The sequence below is a fragment of the Ochotona princeps genome, chromosome 14 (genome assembly GCF_030435755.1).
Source record: "Ochotona princeps isolate mOchPri1 chromosome 14, mOchPri1.hap1, whole genome shotgun sequence".
NCBI lineage: Eukaryota > Metazoa > Chordata > Mammalia > Lagomorpha > Ochotonidae > Ochotona > Ochotona princeps.
This window is the reverse complement of record NC_080845.1, coordinates 53,100,666-53,121,920: the sequence shown is the minus strand read 5'-3', so window position 1 is coordinate 53,121,920 and position 21,255 is coordinate 53,100,666.

The following is a 21,255-nucleotide window of genomic DNA, read 5'->3' as shown; positions in this document are numbered from 1 at the left end:
TCATATTATAGGTCACAAAACAAGCCTCAGCAAATTTTAAAAAGTTGAAATCATACCATGCATCTTCTCAGACCATCATGGAGTGAAGCTAGAGACCAAGAAGTCAAAACACTAAGGAAGACTTGCAAACACATGGAGACTGAATAATATGTTACTAAATGAGCAATGGGTTAGAGAGGAAATCAAAGGGGAAATTAAAAAATTTCTTGAAACAAATGAAGGCATCAACACAACATATCTAAACTTATGGGACACAATCAAGGCAGTGCTAAGAGGAAAGTTCACTTCAGTCAGTGCTTATGTCAAGAAACTAGAAAAGCACCAAGTCAATCAGCTAACTTTATAGCTGAAGGAACTAGAAAAGCAACAATAAAGCAATCCCAAGATTAGCAGGAAAGAAGAAATCATCAAAATAAGGGAGGAAATAAACCAAATAGAGACCAGGAGAGCTATAAATAAGATCAATCAATCAAAGGGCTAGTTCTTTCAGAAAATCAACAAAATAGACTCTCCACTAGCCCAACTAATCAAAAAAATGAGGGAGAAAATATGCATCAATAGTATCAGAGATGAGAAAAGAGATATAACAACAGATACCTCAGAAATACAAAGAATCATCAGGAACTATTACAAGCAACTCTATGTAAACAAATCAGAAAACCTAGAGGAGATGGATAGATTTTTTGACACATACAATCCACCAAAATTGAATCAAGAAGCAATTAACAATCTAAACAGCCCGATAACATGCACTGAGATTAAGAAAATTCTGGATCAGATGGCTTCACTGCTGAATTCTACCAAATGTTTCAAGAGGAACTTACCCCAATCCTACACAAGCTTTTTCAAACAATAGGACTGGTATTGAGGCAGAGTGCGATAAGTTGAAAGTGTGATGCTGGTGTCACATATTAGGGCGTCAGTTCAAGTACCAGCTGTTCTACTTCTGATTCAGCTCCCTGCTAATGTACCTGGAAAAGCAGTGGCAGGTGGTTGAAATATCTGGGCCTCTGCTGCCCATGTAAGAGACCCAGAGAAATCTCCTGGTTCCTACCTGTAGTCTGGTCCTTCCCTGGCTGTTGTGGTTATTTGGACCAGTGAAACTGTGGATGAAAGATTTCTTTCTCTCTGTCATTCTACATTTCAATTAAATATGTAAAGCAAACCGTTTGGTGGGGGTGGGAGGAGTTGAAAGTCATAATAATACAGAGAGAGGAAAATATAGAGAAAGAAATATTCCATCTGCTGGTTTATTCTCCAGATGGCTGCAGTGCCCAGGAGTGGGCCAGGCCAAAACCAGGATGCAGGAGCTGAATCCAAGTGTCCCTCTGGCTGGTAGGGGCGCAACACTTGAATCATCTTCCATTGCTTTTCCCTTTGGCAAGGAGTTGAGTTAGAAGTGGAATGGCCAGGACACAAACTGGCACCCATATGAGATGCTGGTATCACAGGCACTAACCTTAACCACTATGCTATGACACTGATGCCTAAAATAAAAAATTTTTTAAAGACCTGGTTTCTTGAATAACAGCAAAATGGAGGGCAAGATGCAAAAACAAAGGAAGAAGACCTTAAAAATGGATTACAATAGATGAGCTTTCTTTGGATTCTTCCTTAAATTAAAAATGATCAAGGCTGCCGTATTGCTCATCGTTTCTATCCTGCATTTTTTACTGTTTTCACTGTAGACAACACAAATAGGAGCAGAAAAATGGGCAATTGCATATACGGTGATATGCTGGAAAGATTAGTATATGGAGTGGGCTTGGAAAGCTGTTACCACCCCAAACTATCCATTCCTTGTTTTATGCTAAGTTCTCATAGACTTTTCCTGAGTTGTGCGTTTTACAATAAATTGGTTAACATAATTTTAAAAAAAATTATAAGAAAACCAAGGTTATCTGGACATTGTAATGGCTATTTAAAAGTTATTTTAGTAAGTTGTTAGGTGTGCTTTTTTATGCCTTCTAAGAAAAATCTGAATTATTCTAGTTAGATATTGAAACATGTCTCTGATGTACATATATTTTATTACAGTTTTAGAAATAGTGAAAAGGAGTATGAATGAAACAAGTTTGTGATATAATAATAGTTATTTGAGGTTAAGTGGTAGAATAACATTGTGTTCATAATACTACTGCTATGATTCTGTTAATATTTGAAATATAGTAGAATACATGTTAAGATAAGGTAATAAGTGATTTTTTTAAAGCTTCATGCAGGAAGACATGATTTGAGAACCATCACTAAATTTCTATTCTATAATTGGAGGTGGTTTTAGATCACTTTATTCAGCTCAGCCTAACCACAGATGAATCGGAACCAATGAGCCGATAACTCAGTCAGAATGTATGATAAGTTAAACATAATTTATTTGAAATATGCAGTTCTCACAATAGTGCATTCAACAATATTCAAATTCACTATTCAATTAAATAAGAATTTATAATTTCAAATAGACAAACACATTGTGGCACATTTTCAATTTGAATCATGAATTCATTGGCTCTGACATACACTTGATTAAGCAAAGTTGAGTTTGGTTTTACCTGATACCCAATATAGAGTAGAAATTTATTCATTTCCCATGGGTGGCAAGGAGGTTTTCTGTAGATAACAGCAGGCAGTGGGTGTTTCAGTGTCAGTGAAATTCTATTTAAGTGAATTTGCTGAAAAACAGAATGGCTGACTTCATTAAACAAAGAAAGGAGAATTGAAAGAGCAGATTTAGTGGAATGAGGAAGAGTATTAAAAAAAAAGAAATTCTCCATTGCCAATAGGAAAAAATGAGCAAGAAATAGAACAGGATTTTCATTGGTATGAAAAAAAATCTTTATATTCAGAAATGTATATGCTTACTTAACGTTTAGGTAGGAAGTTTTATAGGAAATTGTTTATAAAAATTGATGTTTTATTTGCTCCATTGTAAGAGATATTTGGTGATTATTATATTGGCTTTAGAATTCTCAATTTTATTATTCGAAATTATGTTGGAGCAAATAAATCTTGATATGTATGTAGATTATTGCCAGTACTCAGTTTTTTTAAAAATCTGAAATACCAATTACTTATCTCTTAAGATAAACTAAAAACTATCATTTTCAACCAACAAAAATAAAATTTTTAACCACACTTCTACCTTGTTTAAGCATTTTCCGTGATACAGTATCATTGTTATCACTACCATATACCTGGCTGTTAACAAAGCTAAAGATCTTTTACTCACATCTACCAACCATTGCGTGTGTCTATATTATCAGTCTCTCTTGATTGTTATCTGCTCTGTGCATTTGGAAGCCATAATTCTAATATGCCTCTCAGTCTACAACTGGGGGTGTTTGCTGGTGATCAGCCCTTCCTCTTTCTTAAGTGGAAACTGAACATGAATGGGATAGTTGCTCTTCCCTTGTTCATATTACATTACTACATGATAGAAAGGCTCATCAATCCTGTGGTTATTTTCTATTAAATATATTGCTATCATAGTAAACTAGAGAGAGAAAACTCCTGTTAGCTTTTAAGGGGCTAACTTTTGGTGAGAGCCACATGGCTGTAACAGAACAACAATCTCTAGGATCTAAGGATGGTTTCTGGCCTACAGGCAGAAAGAAGACATAGATTTCAGTCCTATACCTAGGAGGAACTTAATTCTACTTACAAAAAACAAATCAAGCTTCATGTGTGAACACAGTCCTCAGTTGATCTTTTCAGCAGGGAGCCCAGACCTGCAATGCCTGTATTTCTGATCCATACAACTACACGTGAATAAGTGAGTATTGCGTTAAGCCATTGAGTTTGTGTTGTTCTCAATCTAACAATAAAATCTAATGCAATTGGTATCTTCTTAGAATTTGGGAAGTTGTGTGGTTCATAACACACACACACACACGCACACACGCAAAATTGTGGAACGTGAAGAAACGGGAAGGAAAGAAGTAGGAAAAGCTGTTTCTCTAGAGTACAGTCACCTTCCTTCCTTTATCGTTAGAATCTCTCCACTTCATCCTCCTGTTTTGCCTTCAGGAGGAATCCGTCTGACAATGGTCATTTCTCGCTTTAAATATTTTTTTAAGAAGTGTTTGAACACAAATTACTCTCCCTGAGTTGCTGGGCTCTGTTTTTTAGGTAGAAATTTGAGAATTTCAGTTTTAAAGAAAACATGGCACAATTACATGATTTTTGATTATTTACCTGCTGAGTTAAATTTTCTTCTCTGCTAAACATTTTGAACATGCTTTTTTTTACACACCTACCTCAATCTGTTTTGCTATCCTATTACAGGAACTAAACAAAAATCCATTCCTGTCTTTTTGGCTGCAGCATTGTAATCACTCCAGGCATCTACGAATATGTCTACTTACCCCTAGAGATCAGAAGAACTTACGTTATTATGATAATTTAGCACTTACTTTGTTATGCTTGTCACAAAAGAGGGCTATAAAGAGAAATAAAACATAGTAACTGCCAATGTGGTAACTATTAATGTGTGAATAGCTGCATTGAAACCTTCCTTCATCTTGTGAAACATCAGCTTGAGCGCGTCCACACTGTCGGACTTCTCTGGCTTCGGTTTCCTGTAAGCGCTAAGGGGATGGTGGAGAATCTCAAGGTGTCTGTCATAAATGGGAAAGTGATGGATCAAGTTGGCAGGAGCATCAGCAATTAGCTTAGGATTGAAACCACAATATTGAACTTCATTAATATTTGATGAAATATACAGTACAGTCAGAATTTTTATTCCTATTATATTGTCAAGAATTAATATACCATGTTAGAAAACATATTGGGAAACAGTATCTTCTATATTAGTGAGTGGGAGGGCAATTTGATAGTAATGGTTGTCAGAATTTTGACTGTGTACATCCATTGAGTCAGCAATTCTACTTCTAGACTTCACTCTACACAAAAAAAAATTCTAGTTGACTATTTAAATACCTATCTATAAGGGCATATTGCAGTATTGGTTTATAATAATTCTCAAACTTGAAGCAACTTTAATGTTCATCAGAATAAAATTAGTTCAATATAATACATTTATTTGATACATTGTTTTTGAAAAGGATGTAACATATCTGTGTATATATATTGATTTGGAGAGGGGTTTATTTTGTTGGTTTATTAGGGAAAAAGCAAGTTATAGATCTATGATTCCATTTAGCTAAGGGAATTATATATATTCCATTATATGTGTGTGTATATTTAAAACGTTGTCTATGTATTTATATATGGCTGCTTCCTAAAGTTAGTGGAAAATGGAACGTGTAGATGTTTGTTTCAGAAAGCAATGCTTACAGCTTTATTTATTTATTTGAAAAAGACAAAATTCCGGAGGTGGCATTGTAGCATAGTAGGTAAAGCTACTGTGTGCAATGCCAGCATCTATATGAGCAATGGTTCAATTCCCCACTGCTACACTTCTAATCCAGCTTCCTGTTACGTGCCTAAGAAAGCAGAGTTCCTAAGTGCTTGTGCCCTGCATCCATCTGGAAGACGTAAAAGAAACTCCTGGTTTCCTGCTTCGGATCAGCTCGGGGCTGCTCTTGTCATCATCTGGGGAGGGAACCAATGGATGGAAGAGTATTTTCTCACCCCTCTAACCACTCCCTCCCCAGAAGAAAAGAAAGGCGGAGTTACAGAAAGAAAAAGGAGTCAGATCTTCCACTTGTTAAGTCATTTCCCTAATGACCGTAAAAGCCAGGGCAGGGTTAAGCCAAAAACAGGAGCCTGGAAACCCATCCATGTCTCCCAGATGAGTGGTAAGGTTCCGCATACTTGCACTATCTGATTTCTCAGGCTCAGTAGCAGAGAACTGGATCTGAAATAACACAGCTGAGGATCCAATTGACATCTGTGTGGGTCCTGAAGTCTATATAGTATTTTATTAGTTACTGAAAAAGAAGTGTATTGTAAGAAAACTATAAAAATTAGCTCATTTTAATTATTATATGCATATTATGTTTATATACAAGTTTAAGTAGATGCTTGTATGTCTAGAAGTACATAAAATTGTTAATAATATTCATCCTAAAGGAATAAAATAAAATGAGGAGGGACAACATCTGATTTGGAAATTTTCTAAGAATTATATGCAAGTTTCACTGAAAACAAAAAACAAAAAAGCAAAAAACAAAACAAAACAAAAACACTTCTAGTTAATTTTAAAATATATGCTAAAAATATTAAAAGGAAGTTATGTTTGTCATAGGTGTACAAGTTAGACCTTGACACCAGCATCAATAAAAGAAGAGATCCCCGAGTAAGGAAATGGAGGCATGGGGGCACCTGCACCATACGTAAGACAATCATCAAGAGGCCACTTAAGTTGAAGAAGCGTGAAACGTGTTCAAAGGAATGTGTCTTTGTTGGGAAATGCTTTCAACATGTATTTGGGAGTGGAAGAAACAGGTACTCACTGGACGGTTCCAAAAGCTTAGGGGTAGATGACTGAGGACAAAGGTTTCCTTGAAAGTTTTGATGATTAACTGATCCCAGGTATAATGACAGTTTTTGTTTTTTGTTACCACAAGAGACACTGATCTCACTTCTTTCCCCAGAAAGAGTTAACTGTAGAAACCAATAAATTCCCGATTCTGAATTAGAAATTATTTACGATCAAATTTATTCATGAAATTTATAGAGCTGAGTGAGATTTGTTTGTGGAACTGTAAGGATGTGGAACTGTAAGGATGTGGAACTGTAAGGATGTCTACGCTAGTAAGTGAAAGGTCTGGAACCAGTTTGTACTGGTGGGAGAAGGAGAAGACTCACAGTGAGAAAATTTTGTTATCCTTACATCCCTGTATCATTACCTATTGGTTGTATGGAAACAGACAAGACCTTAAAAAAGATCTCTAAGTCCCAGTGTCATCATTAACAAAATAAGACTTTAAACAATGCTTGTTTCTAAGGTTATTAACAAAATTAAATTGTGTCTGACATGTAGTAGGTGCTCACAAAATGGTAACTACTATTACTCTTTGAATGGTTACCACATAACATTTATTACAGAAATTCAATATTATTTGGTTTAATATTATCAAAAACTTGGCATTATACTTGACATTTCACAGATGAGGAAACTGAGACTCATTAATTTAAACTTATCCCAAAGTGGTAGTAACTTGTCCAATTGAGAGCCAAGGTTTGGCTCTTAAGTTATTATGCTATACTGTCTGTTTGCTTCCAAATTTTCTTGTATTAGAAACAACAGGTCCCAAATTATTTTATCCAGAGGATTAGCAAAGAGAAAATAAAGAACTAAAGCAATATTGGTGAATAATCCATTCTTACAAGAGTAATCTGAGTGGAGTTGTTTTTAAAATATGATCAACTATAATCTTTTTTCACAGGTGGAAATACAGATACTATCTTTCATTATTAATTCTCATTACATTTTACAGAATATAAAATCATTGATTCAATTTCAACACAGTTCATTTGTATGTCTGTTCTTCTTTGCTCACATTGTAGAATTTATAAAATTGTATCCCATTTTCCCTGGGTGTGAGAGTAATGGAAATGGGGTAGGTGTTTCAAAAGGAGTTTTATAGTATGCCAAATACAGTGGTTATGACCCAACTATGCTTGCATTTAAGAACTTTTATTTTCCCTAAAATATATATCTTTATAAAGACAAAACTTCCTATTTTTCTCCAACTCAAAATTTCTTCCTACAGAGATTTGTTCTCACTTAGTGCCCTTTCTTGGGGAAAATATCACCACGATCTTGTCAGTGGAAACAATAGGAACCAATGCGGTTTCGTTGAGCATCTGACATTCAGATCTACCCATCAATAGGGGTAGGGAAAGAGCATTGAGGAGACAAACAAGATTGTCTTTTTTTGGCAAAGTTGTGGAGAAACCATAATTTGTCTTGGAACCTATGTTTATCTTCTCTATGACTTTCTATGTCTTGGAAAAGTTGCCATATTTCTGAAAAGAAAAGTTTACTCCAAGATTGTGTTTTTTCTAGACTATAGTCAGTTATATTTGGAGGGATACCTTCCAATATACCAAAGCAAGATTTTCAGCTGAGATTTCCCAGCCATCAGGAGCACTGCAACAGCCTCCTTCGGTCTCCCAGTGGTAGATCATTCCTGCAATGATGCTCTACCAGAAGGAACAACAGGCAGAGTCTTGCGTTAACAGTGTCCTGCTGGTTAAATCTATGATGGAAGAAAAATGCCTTATGTAATCTCCAAATAAGAATCTTCTAGAAAATTTCCCACGCCAAAGGCACAAGTGATAGCTGAAGGTCTCAGCCTGGCTGTTTGTAATATCATAATTCATGCTTCAGCATCTATATTCATACTAGTAGCTGAGACCTCAGGGATGAGTGCATCATGCATTCGAGGCACAAAGGTAAATAACAAAGACATTTACTTACGTGGATAATGATTTTCAAAATCTTATAATATCTGGATAGACATCAGCGATCATAAATGGCAGAGAAAAAATCTTGCTGAGGAGTTGGGATTAAAAGAGTAGACAAAACTATGAACATGTGGTTGCTGGGACTCTGAAGGAGTTGTAGTTTTACGCTATTGACAACTTTAAAATGTTATCCCACAATTATTTCATAAATGCAAGCAGAAAACATAAGACTCCTGAATCAGAAACAAAGAGGTTCATTGTTCATGACACTGCATGCAATATGAGCTTCATGCTGTTAAAGTGTCACACTAAGTCTATGTGTTATTGTGCATACAGTGGATTTGTGTCATAGCAGCGGCAACTCAAAGCTTAGTAATACCAACCTTCCATAATAAGATATAACAGTTTAACCTCTGCCCAAGGGAGACATTATTTAAAATTGTACTAGACAATAAATCAATCTATACTTTGCTTTGAAAGGAGAAGTGATTTCTTCTAACATTCTTTGCTTTACAGATATTCATGAAAATGGTCTGAAAGCTGCTAGAGTATCTTCTGTAAGATGTATGGAAATTTGAGAAATCAATGGAAAAGTCATTTTCCAAAGTATCTACTCCTTTTTCATGACATGGCTTCTCAAGCGTTTTCCAGTATGCATAATCATTGTGATTAATCTGACCTATAGGATATGAGACAAAGTATTTTTAATTTTTTTCATAAACCATATAACAAAACTATTAGACTACAAATGGTTGAATGAGGGTGACCTTCACAGCTTTTCTTGACCTGGCTCTGGACTGGTTCATACCCTGTGACTTAAGGAAATACCTTCATCTCAACCTACCTTAGAAATTAATATTTTTTTTCCACAAAAATTTCATACTGGTCTCTCCATTTGGCACAAGGCATATATCTATGCACAAAAGGATGTATTAATGATTGCATAGTTTCAACCTTGTGTTGAAAGTAAAAGGTCTGGAATGATTTTGTCATCCATAACATTCTTTGTCCAAGATTAGAAGATGGCCTGAATGACTTTCAGGGCTGAAGTACTGTCACGCCTCATGTAACAACAACACACCTCCTGAGAAATAGGTTGCTAGCTGATTTTGTCATTGTGATATGGAGAGTAGTTGCACAATATTAGATGGCTTAAGTTCGTCACTCCAGATGACCTCCTGATGCAGTCATAAGAAAAGCAAGATGGATAAAGTTGCTGGTGGTAAGTTACAGTATAGTGCTTCACAGAAAACTTCTATTTAAGTAGAAATATACTCTAAAATAACAATAGATAATGCAGTGGAATGAATGCACAAACTAGTAACAATGACATTCATTGTAATTATCAAGTATTGTACACTATACTGAATAATAGTGCTATACTTGTACATGAATGGTTCCAAAGCAGATTTGTTTATAACAGCATCAACAGAAATGTGTAAGTATTTTGTTGTGTTACTATCTTTTGACATCAATGTGGTCAAAATACTATGAGGCAACAGGAATTTTTCAGCTCCAACATGAACTTATAGTTTGCTTTTTATGTGTGTGGTCCAATATTTACCAAAATATCTTTATGCACACATAATCTTAAAAAAAAATTTTGGACCATGTCCAAATGCCTAAATCCTTTCCTTGCATTCACCAGGATCCTATATGGGTGCTGGTTCATGTTTCAGCTGCTCCATTTCCTAACCAGCTTCGTGCAAGTACCTGGGAAAACAGTAGAGGAAGACCCAAAGCCTTGAGATCCTGCACCCACGTGGGGGACCTGGAGGAAGCTCCTGGCTTCAGGATTCAGATTGGCTCAGCTCCAGCTGCTGTGGCCATTTTGGGAGTGAAAGAGTGGATGGAAGATCTCTCTAAATATCCTCCTCTCTGTCAACCTGCCTTCCATTAAAAATAAATCTTAAAAAAAAATTCTCTTATAAGCACATCTCTTCACCAACTTCCATAGTGGCTGCACCAGCCTATAGTGTCACCAGCAGTAGAGTGAGCATCTTTCCCCCTGCACCCTTGCCAGCAGGTGTTGTTGGTAGTTTTCTGTATGTAGGCCATTCTCACTGGAGTTAAGTGGAACCTTAGTATGGTTTTATCTGAATTTCCTGTATTTCTAGGGAGCTTGAACATTTTTTGTATGTCTGCTAGTGATTTGAATTTGTTCCTTTGGAAAATGCTCATTTCCTTTGCTCATTTCTTAGCTGGTTCTTTTGTTGTTACTGTGTTTCTGGAGTTCTTTGTGTCTGCTGAGTATTAGTCCTCTATCTGTTGCATAATGTACAAAGATTTTCTCCCACTCTGTTGTTGCTTTTCTACTCTGTTGATTGTTTCCTTTGTTATGTAATAACTTCTTGGTTTGATATAGTCCTGTATGTTTATTTTGAGTACAGAAATAGAGAGAAAGATCAATAGAGCAGAATAGAAACACCATAAGAGAGCCCACAAATGTATGGCCATCTAATCTTTGACAGAAAATATCCCATGGAAAATGATACTTTCTTTAACAAATGGGACAATTAAGTGGCAGCCAGCAGAAAGAAAAAGGCCCCACCTTTCACCGTACAGAAAGACCAAATCTAAATGGATAAAAGAGCTAAACCTGTAACCGGAAACCATCAAACTATTAAAAGAAAATGTAGGAAAAACTCCACAAAATATAGATGTAGACAAAGACTTTCTAGAAAAATCATCAAAAGCATAGTTTAAGGATCTTGAGGTGTGAAGACAACCCTCAGTTGCGAAGGCAACCTAATATGGTGACAAAGAACATTTTTAGAAAGAAGCAGGAGGGTCAAAAGTGTAGGGGACTTGATGCAATATTGGAAATTGAGATATGCAGATAGTGGATTTCAGGTACTGAAGATGGAAGAAGGGCCAGTAACCAAAAACAAACAAGCAAACAAACAAACAAACAAACAAACACAAAAAGGTTCAACCAGCTTCCAAAAACTGGGGAAGTCAAGAGAATTAATTTCCCCTGGAGACTCTTCTATAAAAAATTAACCCAACTATAATCTTAATTTTAAACCTGTGAAATCCAGGTTTAATACTCAGCAATGCAAAATGTTAATTTGGTACAGTTTTAAACCACTAACTTTGTGACAGTTTCTTACAGCCATCAAAGGAAACTGATAGAAGACACTTTCGGCTACACCAGCAGCTAAAAGTTATGTCCACGTAAGCTGGGTTGAGTTGATGTCAGAGTAATGAAAGGTGTATCATACCTAGGAATGTCAGTAAAAACCCAAAATCTTCAAAATAAGTTTAAGTGCCTGAACTCTTTTCCTCCTAATGATAACCCAGAAATCAGCCAAAACTCATTATCTTTTTCTTATAGCAGCCATAGTCATTCATAAAATTTCCTTACAAAGTCACATCGACCTGGAGGAAGCCGGAGGTTTAGTGGTTAGGGACAAAGGGGAAATTTGGTCTGAAATCCTATTGGGTTACATTTTGAGGTTATTCCAAATAGCCATGATTTATCAGTTGTTGGTGAATGGTAGGGAGCATGGAAGGCCTTTGATTATTAACCCATTGAATAGATGTATCAATGAAGGGTGTCCCATTACCAGATTTCAGATGATCAAGTGTTCCAAGTTAAGTGAGTTTGAAGACTACAGTGGTGTCACTGAAATCATTTTATTAGACTAGAAAAACTCTTAAACATATTAGCAATAGTAGGGTAGAAGGATTACCTACCCCCAAAAAGAGTGGAAGATCCAGTATAAAAATCTTAGAGGAATAGGTGGGGAAAACGCGTCATGAAATGTAGCATCTCAGGCTGATTGCTTCTTCTGCTAGTGTGGGTGACAGAAGCAAGCTGGGCTCAAAGGGGTCTGCGGGCTTATTGGGAACCTGGGGGATAAGGATGATGCTGGCAGGGGCATAGGGAGACATGGGTAATTGCACCAAGGCATGGGAAACCAGCTTGGGGATTTCCTCATGTGCTTAAATTCCAGTGGCAAAGGGGTAGTGGTGGTGGTGGGGAAGCGCTAGATTAGCCTGCTGGTGTGGCGTGGTGTGCTGATGGACAGGGCTTGAGCAACTGTGAATGTGCTTGTATCTTGAGCAAGTGGGAGTGTTAGGGTCCCAGGCCAGCACACAAGCCAGAAGGTTGGGTCCCTAGAGAGCAGGCAGAGCTCCAGGCCAGCACACCACATCACCAGAAGACTGGGCTTGGGATGACTGGGCTGGGAAACCCATGTGCACCCGGGTGCAGGGACTGTGGATTGTTCAGGGAAGGAGGTATGGGGATGTGTAGGAGGGAAGACTATTAACGCAGTATGTTGCAGGTGAGGAATGCCTTCTGGGGGACTTGACCAACAAGGTCACTGTACTTGCAGGTAAGCAAGGGGACAGAGACAGAACACTTTGGACATGGAAAACTGGAGGACCTTTCTGGGTCAGATCAATGCACCTGCCCATGTGGGAGACTTGAACTTGGCTAGTTATCATTGACTATTGCCTTCTACCACCCAATGGTATACACTAAAGCTAGGGCTGGGGACCTCCTGGCAGGGCTAGATTACAATATCCAGCAGTGAATGTTGAAACAGAGGACAGATTAGGTTAGACTGGGCCATGATACTAAGCAGCACATGAGAGAACCAAGTCTAGGGGAAGATTCTGTGGGCTCACCCTGCAGGTGAGCACAAGAATCAAGGCTGGGAGCAACCCAGACATGCCAGGTTAAACTACTCATCAGCATACCTGTGGGTCAGGTCTAGAGACGGGCCAGGGTAAGCCAGTTCATAACACCCACTGCCAGATCAGAGAAATAGGACAGGGTTCAGGAGATGCTGGATTGGACTGCAGCACCAGTCATTTCTCATTCATGGTGGGACTGGGAACTGGCAGGGCTGAGTAGGCTCAAGCACCCACTAGCAAGAGCTGCAACAAAGAGCAGGCAAGGCTGGGGAACCCGCTGGTGCATGCCAAGGGCCTTGCCAGACTGGGTCGCAGCTCCCACCAGCACATGAAAACCTGGTGGGGGAAGAGGCAAGCCAGGTATGGGTGCTGTGAGGAGATCCCTTGCTGGGCTAGTTCTTCCTCTAGTGAGCCTGAGAGATGAGACCATGGAAAGACCAGGATGGACAAGGCTACAACACCTATTGGCCTGTGTGTGAGTTGGTTTAGGGGTGCAGTCAGGCTGGGCTAACTGACTGTGTCCACTAGTGCATGCATGAGCAGAGTAAGTGCATGCTGGCCAGGCACTGTTGTAGCATCAGTTGGCAAGTGCTGGGACTGCGGGGTAGGTCCTATCAAGCTAGACTAGAACCAAAGTACAACATCTGGGGCTGAGAGTGGGCTTATTAGGAGAACAGTGGGCACCGATCTGATGGGCTGCAATTCCCACTGGTGAGTATGAACACCAGAGCTGGGATGGATCTGGCTAGATAGGTGATAACATTTGCCAACATTAGTGTGGGCTGGATGGTGGGGTTAGATGGGCTGAGCTAGGTTGCAGTACCCACTGGTATGTACAAAAGCTGACTGGGATGTGGAAAAGACCAGAGCAGTCTGCTACACACACCAACAGGCCCAGGAACCAGGCTGGGGGTGGACCTGGTAAGGGTAATTTGGGGTTGATCCAACTGGGCTGCAGTTCCCACTGGTGTATGTGAGGCCGGCAGTTTCCACTGGTGTATGTGGTGGGTAAGGTTGAACTGGGCTACAGTATCTATTGGTTTGTGTAACATGGGGTTGCAGACAGAACTGACCCAGCAGCTACAACCACCAGTTTGGGTAGGCTGATGTGACGGACTGAGACAGATCCTGTACCATCTAGCAACACAAGATTCAAGTTTGAGGTCACCTTAGATGATGTTTGTTTGAGGGTCCCTCAACTGAACCACTGGATCCCAACTATGGGGAGAGTCCTAGGATCTGTGGTCTTACTGTGGAGTGTATATTTCAGAACTGGGTCTCCTCAGTTGCTACCACGATGTAGTGGATGGCATGCCCAGATGCACATAGGGAATTATGGCAGAGTACAATTAGTATCATAGCAGAGGATGGAGGGCAGAACAAACTGGACAACTCTCACAGCCAAGCATGGATAGCAAGTATTTGGGTGAACGGAGACTGAGATGGACTGTGTCAGCCAATGGACTTTGGAAAGATTTCCTCATCCTTGGAGCAAAGAAATCAACAGCATTTCAGAACTATTGACACCACCTGAGCAGAACCATTGATGCATGATTCACATCAGGGACCTTGGGATGATATCAGGTGGTTGTTCTGTGTGCCCAGGTATAGATGTGGTTAGGATGGTGGGTGCAGCTTCTCTCCTTCAACCCCTAGATATAGGAAGATTGGAAACAATGATCTCCTCCACTTCCCCCAGTCCTTGACCCTTTCCACCCTAATCAGTATTCCACATGGGCATACATTCTTGCCAACTGTGTAAACATCATCAAAAAATAAATCTTGAAAAAAGAAAAGTGGCCTCTCTCACCTAAGAAAATTATGTCGATTTTTTTTGCCAGCAATCAAGTCTGCATGCAGTAGCAATTTCTGCATCAGAGACATAGAATCTTCCACTTTGTATTCAGTTTGTTATGGCATATTCAGTGCAGTGATTCATCCCAATAGAAATGATGGCAATGTGGTCAGTGTGGGCTGTTTCAGCATTTTATTTCCCATTGTTCTCATAAGAAAATGATAGGAATCCACATGAAAGAACCAAATGGTATAATTAGAAGGCATGATTCACTTTCATATTTCAAGCCACAGTCAGGGATATCTTCATGTTAAAAGAGGTTTCTTTTTTTGTTTGTTTGTTTTTAAATTCAGGGCTACACAGAGAAGGGGAGATAGAGAAAGATCTTCCATCTGGTGGTTCAGTCCCAGATGACCGCGATACATAGCGCAGGACCAGGTCAAACCAGGAGCTAGGAGCCTTGTCTGAGTCTACCACATGGATGTCACGGGCACAAACACTTGGGCCATCTTCTGATACTTTTTTCAAGCCATTAGCAGGGACCTGATGAGGAGTGGAACACAGGGCACAAATCAGCGCCCACCTATAGTGATGCCAGTGTTACAGAGGGAAGCATTGCCTGCTAATTCACAACACCAACAAATGATCTCTTTAATCTGGTAATTTGTAGTATTACTTAAAAATATGTTTTTTTTAATTTATTTATTTATTTTGAAAAACGGAGAGACATAGATAAATAGCTATTTTTATTGGAAAGGCAGATTTACAGAAAGAAGGAGAGACAGAGAAAGACCTTCTGCCCGCAGGTTCACTTCCCAAGTGTGTGCAATGGCTGGAAATGAGGGTATCCAAAGTCAGGAGCCAGGAGCTGGAGCTGCTGTGACTGCTGCTGTTCCCATGACAGGTGTTTTGCCAGGTGTGGGCAGGCCATGTGATTATGTCCCCCAAGGTAATAGTTCTTTCCAGTTCCAAATGCAAGATGCCTAGCAGATGTCACTCTTAACCATAAAGTGGTGAGATGCTTAATAAAAATCATAAAACTCTGAATTTTTTTTCATCTTAAAGATTAAAAAATAAAGGTGAGAAATCAAGATGGCCCTTGAGTTTCTTAATATTCACCTTGGCATTTTATAAAAGAGTATGATTTGCCAAGTTTTCCTCCCACTTGTGCTCCTACAAGCAGCCCTTTCCCAATCTTTCCTTTCTTTCCCGTTTTGGATTTCTAATAATTCAGGAGTTCAGATGTGGCCAATATTCTCTGGGAATAAAGAGCTACTTTGTCATTTCCACATTCTAAGTGGCAGGTCGCCCAAGATCCCCTTTTCAGGCAGCACATATATGACTGCTGTAGTGTGTGGTGGTAGACATTTGAAATATGGTGAATAAAAAGGTTGTAGAAATCAAATCGCACTTGTGAAACTAAACGACAACAAAAACAATTCCCTAATCTTTCAAATGTCGTGCAACCCAGCTCTAGTTTTCCGCTTAATGTTCACAGCTATTTCTGTGTTGATTGCAATTCCTCTTCAAAATATCCAAATCACAACATCTATTTAGAAACTACTTAATTATAGTTAGATTGCCCTAGTCCACTCCCCATAAAATACAAAATGTGTGAAAATATTTGCAAAAGAGAAGCTGCAGTAAAATAAATTGCTTTCTGTCCTCGAGGGAAGGGTCGTGGACTGCAGCTGCTTTAGCTTCCTGACAGGATTCACAATTTTTATGAGCTTTAATATACATCGTTACTATTACCTATCTGATTTTAAAAAGGAAGAATTCCTTTTCTCCTGTGATGAAATATTATCACCTTCAAAATTATTGGAGTTGAGAAAGTGGATTGTCTTTATAGCTCCCTGTGATGGTGGTCGCATACATAGCACTGAAATCAGCTGTTTCGGTTTGAATTCCAACTCAGTAATTCAATGACTCAACAAGACTTTCAACCAGTTAGTTAGCCTTTTTGAATCCTCTATTATCTATAAAATGCAAATAAATGAACTAAACATACATAGTACAAATATTGGTTATCTATCAAAATCCAGTTTCTACACCAAATCCAATAGTAGGCCTCATTGTGTTCTCCCTTGTGGTGAAGTGAGATCATGAAATTAAAGTTTTTCAAATGGAATGTGAACAGAAATAATTCATTCTGTTTCTGGGATGTGGCCTTAAGCCCATATATCTGCTGCTTCCATGTTTCCTATCATTTTCCAGGTGCTGTAGCAGCACCTTGGGATTCCTTTGAGTTTTGTTCATGAAGAAAGCAATGTCTTTTACACTAGAATTCTGGAAGATGCATGTCTGAATTCTTCGACCTCTTGTTGGTTTTTTGGAGCACAGGCACTGCCTTACCCTGAATATTTTCGTGAAAAAACTAACTTCCTCTCATATATTACGTTTTTGAGCATTCTTATTAGAACATCATACCTTTGCCATAACTAGATGTCTAGTACGAGACTTAGCTAGTTACGGGTATACAAAAGCCATATATATATATATATATATATATATATATATATATATATATATCCTCATGAGACTAATCTCTCTTTGAGGAAGTATTTGTATTCTCATAATCTTTTATCCTCCACACTGTTTAACACAGAGTTTACTGCACAAAAATTGAAGGAATTTTTATTGAATGAATACAGCTCCTGAAATTAAATCAGAGTTGATAATATTCAGAGATTGAAGTCCCAGTTGTAATACATGATCTTTTTTTTCTCTTTCATGTCTGACCTTTGTGATTTCTCTTCCTCAACTATAGACTGTTTGGAGGCTAGAATTAATAATAATTTTATGATTCAACTTTGATCATTTAAGGGTGTGCTTGCAGCAAGGATGTGTCATGATCTGGTATGATAATTTTGTCTTTAAAATCAAATAAACCTTTAAAGAAATCAGGGATTTCTTTCTCTAGATGAACTGCTTGCATTATGGGTAACAATGACAGTGATTTCTTGCAGAAATTAAGCAGATAGGAAAAACACTCAAGAAAGGTGCTCTAAATTTAAAAATATTCACTCATAATTTAGAGTGCATCTTTCTTGAGCATTATTTCATGAAATAGGATTAGGCCATTATTAAGTATGTGCTTCTTTTTGCACTAGCAACTAGATAAAAAGGGACAGTGGTTTATGACTGCTATATATTTGATGAGATATTAAAATTTCACACTGCAACCAGAGCTCAAGGGGAAAAAATACTTGAGAAAACCATCTCCTTTCTAGGTATTTCTAAGAACTGATTTCTGGCCTAGATTATAAATTGGTATGAAACCATTATCATTTTTATGACCAATTTATATGCCTATATAGGCTTCAAATATAATTAACACAGATGATGTTAGGGAGGTGACAGTGAATTGATTTTTAAACTTCAAGTCACATTGGCCATGGGTAGCTCCATAGTGAGGAACAATAAGATGTTTGTCTTCTAGGCAAGATTATTTTAGGAGTCACTGGAATTTTGATTTTAGGCTTGCCATTTTTTATGCATGTTTCTGGTAAAATCATATTTTTTTTTTGAATCTTGGATTTCCAAACCTTTGAAATTGATCTAATAGTACTAACTACATTATCATGTATATTAAATGAGATAATGAGTGTAAATCTTATGAAGGCACTTAGAATCTAGTAATTACTTAAGAGTCATTCTCCCTTCCCTACATCCAAACACTGGTTCTCAGAGTGTGATCTCTAGGCTGGATACAGTGTCCCCTCAGAACCTGCTAGAGATACAAGTCTTATTTGTGAATTCTTCAGACTGATTCAACCAGAGGCAGAATGGCAATTAGTAATGTGTATTCTAATAAGCCTTCCAAGAAATTTTGAGTCTTTCTAAAATTTCAGAACATATGGCTTTTGCAAATGGCTTAGCATTTCTGGATTTTCATTTTCTAATGAGTAATACATTTCTATGATCAATATACATGATCAGAAACTATTCTTCCTCTCCTGAAAAAAAAGTACCTTAATTTCTTATGATGTAAACCACCTCTTTCCATTTCTCAGTTCCATATGCTGAGATGGGGCTAATCCTACCCCTAACTTTAGAGAGGGATCTGGGGTTAAGTCAGTCGGTACCTGCCGCTGACCAACACACAAACTGAGGTGTGAACCTGTGATCAGACAGAAAGCAATGAGAGCCATGTCTAGGAGTTTTTATTGTAAAGATGGAGGCTCTCTATCTTTGAAATTGTTAAGAGGAACATATATATACACACACTTACACACACACACACACACACATACACACACACACACTCTTAGAACTGTTAAGAGGAATACATACATACATATATATATAGAGGCTCTTAGAATAGGACTAAAACAGAGAACCTACGCATCAAAAAATGAGCAGTAACCAGGTTCTGATGACATTAACTGAATCCTTAGACCAATGACTTAAAGCGTGCTGCAAAATTTATAGCTAATTCAAATATTTCACTTCTTTGTACCCCCATCTACACATTTTTGTTAACCAATAGGTTCTCTATTATTAAGTATGAATCCTGATTAATAAACTACCTCATGAGATGTATGTAAGTAGTGAAATGAATTAGTATTCACATAGACAAAAAAACCCATTATGTTAATTTGAGACCTCTGAGAAGCAGACATTTCACATAGGATTGCGTGTGCAAAAGACACACTACTAGAAATGATTTGTAGGGCAATGGGTAGAAAATCAAGGGAAGAGAGAGACATTGGACTTGCATTATAGTTCAAATCTATACCATAATACTTTTTAAAAAGAAACGGGGAGTAAGGGAGGTTGTAGAGAGGAATTTCAGACTCTAGCAGAGCTTCTAAGAAGGATCCTAAAGGATCCTAAAACTAAAGTCACCCATCAGAAAATTTCTCCATCTCCCATTAATGGGTCCCTGGGAACTTGGCCTGCATGGAAAGGCAGTGATGAATGTCAGAGCACAGCAGCTGAGTCCTAGATCAATCATGCTCCCCACAGTCAGATATCCGAGAGACACAGTTTCATGACCATGACGAATGCCCAGGGCAGCATCTGGAATAAATATGGTTTTGATAAACACTCATGTCACTTCCACCTAATCTATTCTTCTGAAAGAAAAAACAAGCTTTGCATACTCCTGTTTGTTGTTCTGATTATGAGTGCATCCTGGGGTATCTTTCAGCAGTCACCTCTCAAAGGTAGTGCAGCCCAATAAAGAAAAGTAAGCTCCACTGGCCCAACAGGCACAAGCTATGCAGGTCATCATCTGTGGCAAATGTCACTCAGGTGCTGCCATTAATGCACAATTGTCAAGATATACTGATTTTGTCAATATTACAACTGAACTAAAATTGGTGTAGTTTAACAGAGAGCATAGACCACTCCTACTCTATTATTCTAATGTGGAATAATCTCCACATGCCCTAATCCCAATTTATCTTCTCAGACTCTGGAGTAACCAGCTATGCAATAAGTTGAGAGTTATTTTGATGGGTTAGGAGAATGGTTGGAAATTCGTGGAATTTCACATTCAGCAAGATTCATCCAGGGCACTTTTAACCATTCTTTCTCTCCACTCTCTGAAGGGGAAAGGAACTAGTTGAAGCGAACTATTTGAGTTTTTAAATGTAATTCAAATAAAATTTCAGAAAAAAATTATGTGATAACCTAAAGGAAAGATGAAAGTGTGAACTGCTATTCTTTGGAAAGGATCTTAGAGCTAACATATTCTGATTCAATGACCATCAGGGAAAATGACAGACAAATAAGGCTCCACTATCATTCTTTACATTATTCAGCAGGGACAGTAGGGACGATTTTATTGCCAAAGGTTTTGGAAAGCTTGGATTTCCAATTAATTATTTAATAAATTAATTAAAAGTTTAAGAAACCAGAACATTGACTTCTCAAGGCAACATAGCACTAGGTAGGTTGGTGTGATATAATTGCCTTAATATCTTAAGGAAAGCTCTAGCAATGTTAAGAGATTTCCTTACCATACACTTTCAAATTTTAGTCATCTATGATCTTTGGTTTTGAAAGTCTATTTAAAAAAAAAAAGCTATGAGACTGACACGCTGCCTACTGTGTAACGCCAGTAAGAGTGGCCCACATGAAAAAAAGCACCAACAACACTTGTTGGCGAAGTTACGGGCAAAAGGGAACCCTACTCCACTGCTGGTGGGGCTGCAGATTGGTACAGCCTCTATGGCAATCAGTATGGAGAACACTCAAACAACTCAAAATCGACATACCATATGATCCAGCAATAGCACTGCTAGGAATATATATTCAAAACACTTGTTTCATGAGAAACCAACATGCACTCCTATGTTCATAGCAGCACAATCAGTAATTGTGAAAACATGGAAGCAACCAAAATGCCCATCAGCAGAAGATTGGATAAGAAAGCTATGGTTCATCTACTCCATGGAATACTACTCAGCTATTAAAAAAACAAAATGCAG